We start from the raw sequence: 9,828 nt of genomic DNA on the forward strand, positions 1-9,828 counted from the left end.
CGCAGGCGCACGACGCTCTCTTGCGCTTAAGGGCGGAGTTTCTTTCCTCCTCGCGCAGGCGCAGAATGCGCTCCTTGGGTTAAGGACGGGACTTTTCCCCCTGCGCAAGCGCAGAATGAAAAAGGCGAGGGCGGGGTGCCTTCCTCCCCGCGCAAGCGCAGAACGCCGCTTTGGCGTCCCTTCGGTTAAGGGCGAGGCTCCTTCCTATCCGCGCAGAGGCACAGAAAAGGCGGGCTTGCTTCCTTGTTCGCGCAGGCGCAGAACGCCCTCAGTGAAAAAAGCGAGGCGAGGCGGCTTCCTTCTTGCGCAGGCGCACACGCGCTGTCCTCTCCCGCGGCACCACCTCCAGTGGCCGCTAGGGGCGCGTTTGGGACTTCAACTCCCAGAATTCCTCACAGTCTCAGGCTTTTCCCTTTTCACCCTCATCTGTTGAAGTCCAAAAAACCTGAAGGAATCCCCCAAATTGGCCCATGCCTGCTTTAAGGACTTGAGGAGGGCATTCCTTTGCTTTTTATTGTTATGGTGCAGAGGCTGAGTGGCCATCTGTTGGGAGGGATCTGATGGTGTCCTTGCAAAAGAGGGTTGGACTGGATGGCCTTTGGAGAGAGGCCCTTCCAACTCTATGAGTCTAATCATAATATTAATGGGTAATAATATAATAGTAATTCTGCCTCCTGCTTTGCAAGAGAGGGTTGGACTGGATGTCCCTTGGGGTCCCCTCCAACTCCCAAAATTCTTATTTTCCAATGCAAGACTTATATACACCCACTAAAACTAATTTCCCCAATCCCCTAAAATTGTATGTGTGTCTCCTGTGCTAATAATATAATATATCGTATATACATATAATATTTATAATATTATAATGTAATGCAATATAGTAATAATATGATATTATAATTATATATCTATATTACATGTAATATTACTAATAATATTACCGTCTCACCCGCTTCATAGGAAACCTGCTACAAAACAGGAGCTTTTTTGTTGAGTTCCAGGGCCAGAGAAGCAGATGGCGGAAACAGAAGAACGGCCTGCCTCAGGGGAGCGTGCTCGCTCCATCCATGTTCAACATCTACACAAATGACCAGCCACTGCCAGAAGAGACAGAGAGTTTCATCTATGCTGATGATCGTGCCATCACCACTCAAGCAGGGAGCTTTGAGATGGTAGAACAGAAGCTCTCCGAAGCACAAGATGCTCTTACTGCCTATTACAGGGAAAACCAGCTGATCCCCAACCCATCTAAAACACAGACATGTGCCTTTCATCTCAAGAACAGACAAGCATCCCGAGCTCTGAGGATCATTTCGTGGGAAGGAATCCCACTGGAGCATTGCAGTGCACCCAAATACCTGGGAGTCACTCTGGACCGTGCTCTGACCTACAAGAAGCACTGCCTGAACATCAAGCAAAAAGTGGATGCCAGAAACAATATCATACGAAAGCTGACTGGCACAACCTGGGGATCACAACCAGACACAGTGAAGACATCTGCCCTTGCGCTATGCTACTCTGCTGCTGAGTATGCATGCCCAGTGTGGAACACATCTCACCACGCTAAAACAGTGGATGTGGCTCTTAATGAGACATGCCGCATTATCACGGGGTGTCTGCGCCCTACTCCACTGGAGAAATTACACTGCTTAGCCGGTATCGCACCACCTGACATCCGCCGGGAAGTGGCAGCCAATAGTGAAAGGACCAAGGCAGAGACATCTCCAGCTCATCCCCTGTTTGGGTATCAGCCAGCACGTCAACAACTTAAATCAAGAAATAGCTTCCTAAGATCTACAGAAACAGTCGTAGGAGCACCTCAGCAAGCGAGAGTCCAAAAGTGGCAGGCTCAAACCCATGGCTGATACCAAATGAGAGACTCCCCCCTGGACACACAGAAGACTGGGCGACTTGGAAGGCGCTGAATGGACTGCGCTCTGGCCCCACGAGATGCAGAGCCAACCTCAAGAAATGGGGCCACAAAGTGGAATCCTCGACATGCGAGTGTGGAGAAGAGCAAACCACTGACCACCTGCTGCAATGCACCCTGAGCCCTGCCACATGATGCACAAAGGAGGACCTTCTTGCAGCAACACCAGAAGCACTCCAAGTACCCAGATACTGGTCAAAGGACATTTAATCAACTACCAAGTTTGCAAAATTTGTGTTTTTTAAATCTGTTTGTTTGTTTTGTTCTGTTAGAAATGTAATACAATGGTCTGGTTGCCCCTGACTCGATAAATAAATAAATCTCACAAATGAACATGACATTTATATATATATAGATCTGTCTCTATCTGGCTGAGAATGAATGCAGAAGGTGCAGCAAAGCAGCTGCAAGCCTTGCTGAGCCTTGCCTGTGTGGCCAGGTGACTCACAAAAGTGGGTGAGGATTCAGGAAGTGGTGAATGGAGGAGGGAGGCAGGAAGTGGGCCCCACCTTTCGACCTTCAGACACCCCCCCCCAAAAGAAGCCATTGTTCCATTGAGAAACCTTGAAAGGAAGAGGTGGGGGAGAGAGAAAGGATGTTGCAAGCATTGCAAAGCATTGCAAAGATCCTGGCCTGATGCATCTCTGCAGCATGTGCAACTCCTCCATCATTGCAATGCAAATTTTGCTCCTGGGTTATCAATGCCATTTCCTAATTCAGTGTTTCTCAACCTTCCTAATGCCACGACCCCTTAATGCGGTTTCTTATGTTGTGGTGACCCCAACCATCAATTTTTTTTTGCTGCTACTTCATAACTGGAATTTTGCTCCTGTTCTGAATTGTCATGTAAATATCTTACATGCAGGATATATTTGCATTCACTGGACCAAACTGGGCACAAATACCCAATCATACAACCAAATTTGCATACTGGTGGGGTTGTGGAGAGGATTGATTTTGGCATTTGGGAATTGTAGTTGCTGGGATTTATAGTTCACCTCCAATCAAAGAGCATTCTGAACTCCACCAATGATGGAATTGAACCAAACTTGGCACACAGAACTCCCATGAACAACAGAAAACACTGGAAGGGTTAGCTGGACATTGACCTTGAGTTTTGGAGTTGTAGTTCACCTACATCCAGAGATCACTGTGGACTCAAACAATTATGGATTTGGACCAAACTCTACACAAATACTCAATATGCTCAAACGTGAACGCTGGTGGAGTTTGGGGGAAATAGTATCTTGACATTTGGGAGTTGCAGTTGCTGGGATTTATAGTTCACCTACAATCAAAGAGCATTCTGTTCTCCACCAAGGATGGAATTGGGCCAAACTTGGCACACAGAGCACTGTGCACTCGAACAATGATGGATCTGGACCAAACTTGGCAGAAAAACTCAATATCCCCAAATGTGGACCCTGGTGGAGTTTGGGGAATATAGACCTTGACATTTGAGAGTTGTTGTTGGGATTTATAGTTTACCTACAATCAAAGAGCATTCTGAACCCCACCAAGGATGGAATTGGGCCAAACTTGGCACACAGAACTCCCACAATCAACAGAAAATACTGGAAGGGTTTGGTGGACATTAACCTTGAGTTTTGGAGTTGTAGTTCACCTATATCCAGAAAGCACCGTGGAATCCAACAATGATAGATCTGGACCAAACTTGGCATAAATACTCAATATTCCCAAATGTGGACACTGGTGGAATTTGGGGAAATATAGACCATGACATTTGGGAGTTGTAGTTGTTGGGATTTATAGTTCACCCACAATGAAATAGCACTCTGAATCCCACCAACGATAGAATTGGACCAAACTTCTCACACAGAACCCCCATGACCAATAGAAAATACTATGTTTTCTGATGGTCTTTGGCGACCCCTCTGACCCTCCCTCGCGACCCCCACAGGGGTCGCGACCCCCCAGGTTGAGAAACATTATCCTAATTGGTGCTATCATAAAAAAAGTGGGGAAAGTGGATGAAATTGCACAAACTTTGCTTTGCAGGAGCAACACAATGAATATCTTAAGAATCTCAACTTGGTGCCACGAAAACAACAAAGTTCCTGGAGTGGAACAACTCCTTTCAAAGCAAAGGCCGCACAATTAAACAGGAATGAACATTGTCAAATCCGGAACAAATTGTTTCCAAATGTTGCAGAGTGTAATTGAAGTCGCACACAAAAGCAGAAATGGAAGGAGGAGAGGCGTTGCAAAGGACACCTCCGGAGCGCTTGTGACACACGCCATGCGCACCGCAGCACACTGAAGCAATGGCTCCGGTTGCTACGTTTGCACGCTGGGCTCTGCCCAAAAAGCCTTGGGAGCCGATTCTATTATTATTAGTATTATTATTATTATTATTGACACAAAAGCACAGTATGTCACAGCAAACGAGATCTCTCTGCTGGATTTCGTATCACAAAATCACAAGTCGAACACTTCCCAAGCGTCTAGGACTGTGTGATGTATTTATTATTATTATTATTATTATTATTATTATTGACACAAAAGCACAGTATGTCACAGCAAACGAGATCTATATGCTGGATTTCGTATCACAAAATCACAAGTCGAACACTTCCCAACCCTTCTAGGACTGTGTGATGTATTTATTATTATTATTATTATTATTATTATTATTATTATGAAGCTGGATGGCTATCTGCTGGTTGGGAATGGAATATGCTTTTGCTTCCTGGCAGAAGGTTAGACTGGATGTCCTTTGGGGGTCCCAATTTTAGGATTCTATTATTATTATTATTATTATGCAGAGGCTGGATGGCTATCTGTCTGGAAGGATCGAATATTGCTTTTCCTGCTTCGCAGAAGGGGATGGACTAGATGACTGTTCTGACTCTAGGATTCTATTATTATTATATGGAATGGAACAATAGATGACGAATCTGGAACATGTTTTTGATGATGAGACGATAGTGAATGGGTATTGTAGTTATTATTATTATTATTATTATTATTATGAAGCTGGATGGCTATTTGTTGGTTGGGAATGGAATATGCTTTTGCTTCCTGGCAGAAGGTTAGACTGGATGTCCTTTGGGGGTCCCAATTTTAGGATTCTATTATTATTATTATTATTATTATTATTATTATTATGCAGAGGCTGGATGGCTATCTGTCCGGAGGGATCGAATATTGCTTTTCCTGTTTGGCAGAAGGGGATGGACTAGATGACCGTTCTGGCTATCTGTCTAGAAGGATCAAATATTGCTTTCCCTGCTTGTCAGAAGGGGATGGACTAGATGGCTTTTGGGGACCATTCTGACTTTAGGATTCTGTTATTATTATTATTATTATTATGCAGCTGGATGGCCATCTGTCAGGAGGGATCAGATTGTGCCTTTCCTGCCTGGCATCGCCTTTGGGGGTCTCTTCCAACTTTAAGATTTTGTTGTTATCATTATTGTGATTATTCAATAATATTCAATATTCAAACTACAAGAGAGGAGATTCCACCTGAACATGAGGAAGAACTTCCTGACTGTGAGAGCCGTTCAGCAGTGGAACTCTCTGCCCTGGAGTGTGGTGGAAGCTCCTTCTTGGGAAGCTTTGTAACAGAGGCTGGATGGCCATCTGTCAAGGGTGCTTTGAATGCAATATTCCTGCTTCTTGGCAGAATGGGGTTGGACTGGATGATGGCCCAGGAGGTCTCTTCCAACTCTTTGATTCTATGATTCTATGATTATTGTTGTTGTTATTATGCAGCTGGATGGCCATCTGTCAGGAGGGATCAGGCTGTGCCTTTCCTGCCTGGCAGGAGGAGGTAGGACTGGATCGCCTTTGGGGGTCCCTTCCAACTTTAAGATGTTGTTGTTGTTGTTATTATACAGAGGCTGGATGGCCATTTGTTGGGAGGGATCGGTTTGTGCTCTTCCTGCCTTGCAGAAGGGGGATGGACTAGATGGCCTTTTGGGGTCCCTTCCAACTCCCACAATTCCTAATAGCCAGGTAGCTGCTGGGGAAAGGTGTAAGGATAAAGATGATGATCATCGTGACAACTGAACATGAGGAAGAACTTCCTGACTTTGAGAGCCGTTCAGCAATGGAACTCTCTGCCCTGGAGTGTGGTGGAGGCTCCTTCTTTGGAAGCTTTGAAACAGAGGCTGGATGGCCATCTGTCCGGGGTGATTTGAATGCAATATTCCTGCTTCTTGGCAGAAGGGGGTTGTACTGGATGGCCCATGAGGTCTCTTCCAACTCTTGGATTCTATGATTCTATGATTATTGTTGTTATTATGCAGCTGGATGGCCATCTGTCTGGAGGGATCAGATTGTGCCTTTCCTACCTGGCAGGAGGAGGTAGGGCTGGATTGCCTTTGCGGATCCCTTCCAACTTTAAGATGTTGTTGTTGTTGTTGTTGTTATCTATGATTCTATGATTATTGTTGTTGTTATTATGCAGCTGGATGGCCATCTGTCAGGAGGGATCAGACTGTGCCTTTCCTGCCTGGCAGGAGGAGGTAGGGCTGGATTGCCTTTGCGGGTCCCTTCCAACTTTAAAAAATTGTTGTTATTATTAATATTGTTATGCAGAGGCTGGGTGGCCATTTGTTGGGAGGGATCGGTTTGTGCTCTTCCTGCCTTGCAGAAGGGGGATGGACTAGATGGCCTTTTGGGGTCCCTTCCAACTGTAGAATATTATTATTATTATTATTATTATTATTAATATTATTATTATTATTATTATCATCTGAAACACAACAAGATGAGTCCACAGCAGACACTGTACTGGCTGTTGAATTGTATTATTATTATTATTATTATTATTATTATTATTATTATTATGCAGCTGGATGGCCATCTGTCAGGAGGGATCAGGCTGTGCCTTTCCTGCCTGGCAGGAGGAGGTAGGGCTGGATCGCCTTTGGGGGTCCCTTCCAACTTTAAAAAATTGTTGTTATTATTAATATTATTATGCAGAGGCTGGGTGGCCATTTGTTGGGAGGGATCGGTTTGTGCTCTTCCTGCCTTGCAGAAGGGGGATGGACTAGATGGCCTTTTGGGGTCCCTTCCAACTCCAACAATTAGTAATAGCCAGGTAGCTGCTGGGGAAAGGTGTAAGGATAAAGATGATGATCATCGTGATGATAATAATAATAATAATAATAATAATAATAATAATAATAGGTGCAGCTGGGGAAAAGATGGTAGGATGAAGATGATGATGATGATGATGATGTGGGTAGGGGTCTGTAATGGAATGGAAGGACACGGCTTCTCTCTCGCTTCCTTTATGGGATTTCCAAGTGATTATCTGGATGGGACTCATCTTAACGAGGGCGGCACCAAGGACGGCTAATCTCATCAAGGCTTCCTGGGCCCACGATAAGTGGCTCGGCCGGGCTGCCTTGGGGTCAACAGAGTGCACAGAAACAGAAGTAAAGCAAAGGAAAAGGCGTTCACAAACAGCTGGGAAAGTGGGGTGGAAGCACAACTGGATGGAGTCATAGGGCTCTCTAGGTCCCTCATGGAAGGGACTCCTAAAGACCATGTAGTCCAGCCCTTTCTGCCAGGGAGGAAAGCAACGTCTGTTCCCTACCAACAGATAGACATCCAACCTCTGCATAATAATAATAATAGAATTCTACAGTGGAAGGGAGGCGGGCAACAGGAAAACAATATCCAAAATTACAACGGCAAAACAGCAGAGAGGAAACAACCAGGCACATCTTAACACCTCTCAACCAAACATTTTCCCAGGCTCAGCCAGGCCTTCAAATGCTAATGAAGGTGGTCAGTTGAAACATTCACACCCAGCTCCAGCAGAGAAGAGCTCTTTGTTCCACCCTGGTCTTTCCACAGATATATAAACTCATTTTCCTATTTCCAACAGACCTCACTACCTCTGAGGATGCTTGCCATAGATGCAGGCGAAACGTCAGGAGAGAATGCCTCTAGACCATGGCCATATAGCCCGAAAAAACCTACAACAACCCATTCACACCTAGCTCCAGCAGACAAGAGTCCTTTGCCCCACCCTGGTCTATCCAGAGGTATATAAACCCATTTTCCTACTTCCAACAGACCTCACTACCTCTGAGGATGCTTGCCATAGATGCAGGCGAAACGTCAGGAGAGAATGCCTCTAGACCATGGCCATATAGCCCGAAAAAACCTACAACGACCTAGTGATTCCGGCCATGAAAGCCTTCGACAATACAATAAACAAGGACATCTAATCACCTCTCAACAAAAGTTTGCCCCAGGCAATATCAGGCCATTATATGCTAATCAAGGTGGTCAGTTGAAACATTCACCCCTAGCTCCAGCAGAGAAGAGCTCTTTGTCCCACCCTGGTCTTTCCACAGATATATAAACCCATTGTCCTAATTCCAACAGACCTCACTACCTCTGAGGATGCTTGCCATAGATGCAGGCGAAACGTCAGGAGAGAATGCCTCTAGAACATGGCCCTATAGCCCGAAAAGACCCACAAGAACCTACTGATTCCAGCCATGAAAGCCTTCGACAATACAATATTTATTTGTCGTGTCAGGGCAACCAGTCAATTGTATTACATTTCTAACGGAACAAAACAGACAAAACACAAAGTTTGCAAGTTTGGTAGTTGATCAAATGTCCTTTGACCAGTCTCTGGCCCCTTGGAGTGCCTCTGGGGTTGCCACAAAAAGATCCTCCCTTCTGCATGTGACGGAACTCAGGTTGCATTGCAGCAGGTGGTCAGTGGTTTGCTCTTCTCCCCACTCGCATGTCAAGGATTCCACTTTGTGGCCCCATTTCTGAAGGTTGGCTCTGCATCTCGTGGTGCCAGAGCGCAGTCTGTTCAGTGTCTTCCAAGTCGCCCAGTCTTCTGTGTGCCCAGGGGGGAGTCTCTCATTTGGTATCAGCCATTGGTTGAGGTTCTGGGTTTGGGCCTGCCACTTTTGGACTCTTGCTTGCTGGGGTGTTCCAGCGAGTGTCTCTGTAGATCTTAGGAAACTATGTCTTGATTTAAGTCATTGACGTGCTGGCTGATACCCAAACAAGGGATGAGCTGGAGATGTCTCTGCCTTGGTCCTTTCACTATTGGCTGCCACTTCCCGGCGGATGTCAGGTGGTGCAATACCGGCTAAGCAGTGTAATTTCTCCAGTGGTGTAAGGCGCAGACACCCCGTGATAATGTGGCATGTCTCATTAAGAGCCACATCCACTGTTTTAGTGTGGTGAGATGTGTTCCACGCTGGGCATGCGTACTCAGCAGCCGAGTAGCACAGCACAAGGGCAGATGTCTTCACTGTGTCTGGTTGTGATCTCCAGGTTGTGCCAGTCAGCTTTCGTATGATGTTGTTTCTAGCGCCCACTTTTTGCTTGATGTTCAGGCAGTGCTTCTTGTAGGTCAGAGCACAGTCCAGAGTGACTCCCAGGTATTTGGGTGCGCTGCAAGGCTCCAGTGGGATTCCTTCCCAGGTAAGAATCCTCAGAGCTCGGGATGCTTGTCTGTTCTTAAGGTGAAAGGCACATGTGTGTTTTACATGGATTAGGGATCAGCTGGTTTTCCCTGTAGTAGGCAGTAAGGACACCTAGAGCTTTGGAGAGCTTCTGTTCTACCATCTCAAAGCTTCCTGCTTGAGCAGTAATGGCACGATCATCAGCGTAGATGAAGCCCTCTGTCCCCTCCGGCAGTGGCTGGTCAATTGTGTAAATGTTGAACATGAATGGAGCAAGCACGCTCCCCTGAGGCAGGCCGTTTAAATGACTAATGTTTGCAAAATGGCTCAGCGATTGCATAAGCCCTCGAGCTGGCCAGGGTTTATTGTTTAAGTTCCTTGGAATCATCATCTGTAGTGTGGCCCAAATGGCCGGGTCCTTTGTTTTATCATCCGGAGATATGGGGTGCGTTGATGAACTTTGGAACTGGCTTCGGC

Source organism: Anolis sagrei, chromosome 6, assembly GCF_037176765.1.
Source record: "Anolis sagrei isolate rAnoSag1 chromosome 6, rAnoSag1.mat, whole genome shotgun sequence".
NCBI lineage: Eukaryota > Metazoa > Chordata > Lepidosauria > Squamata > Dactyloidae > Anolis > Anolis sagrei.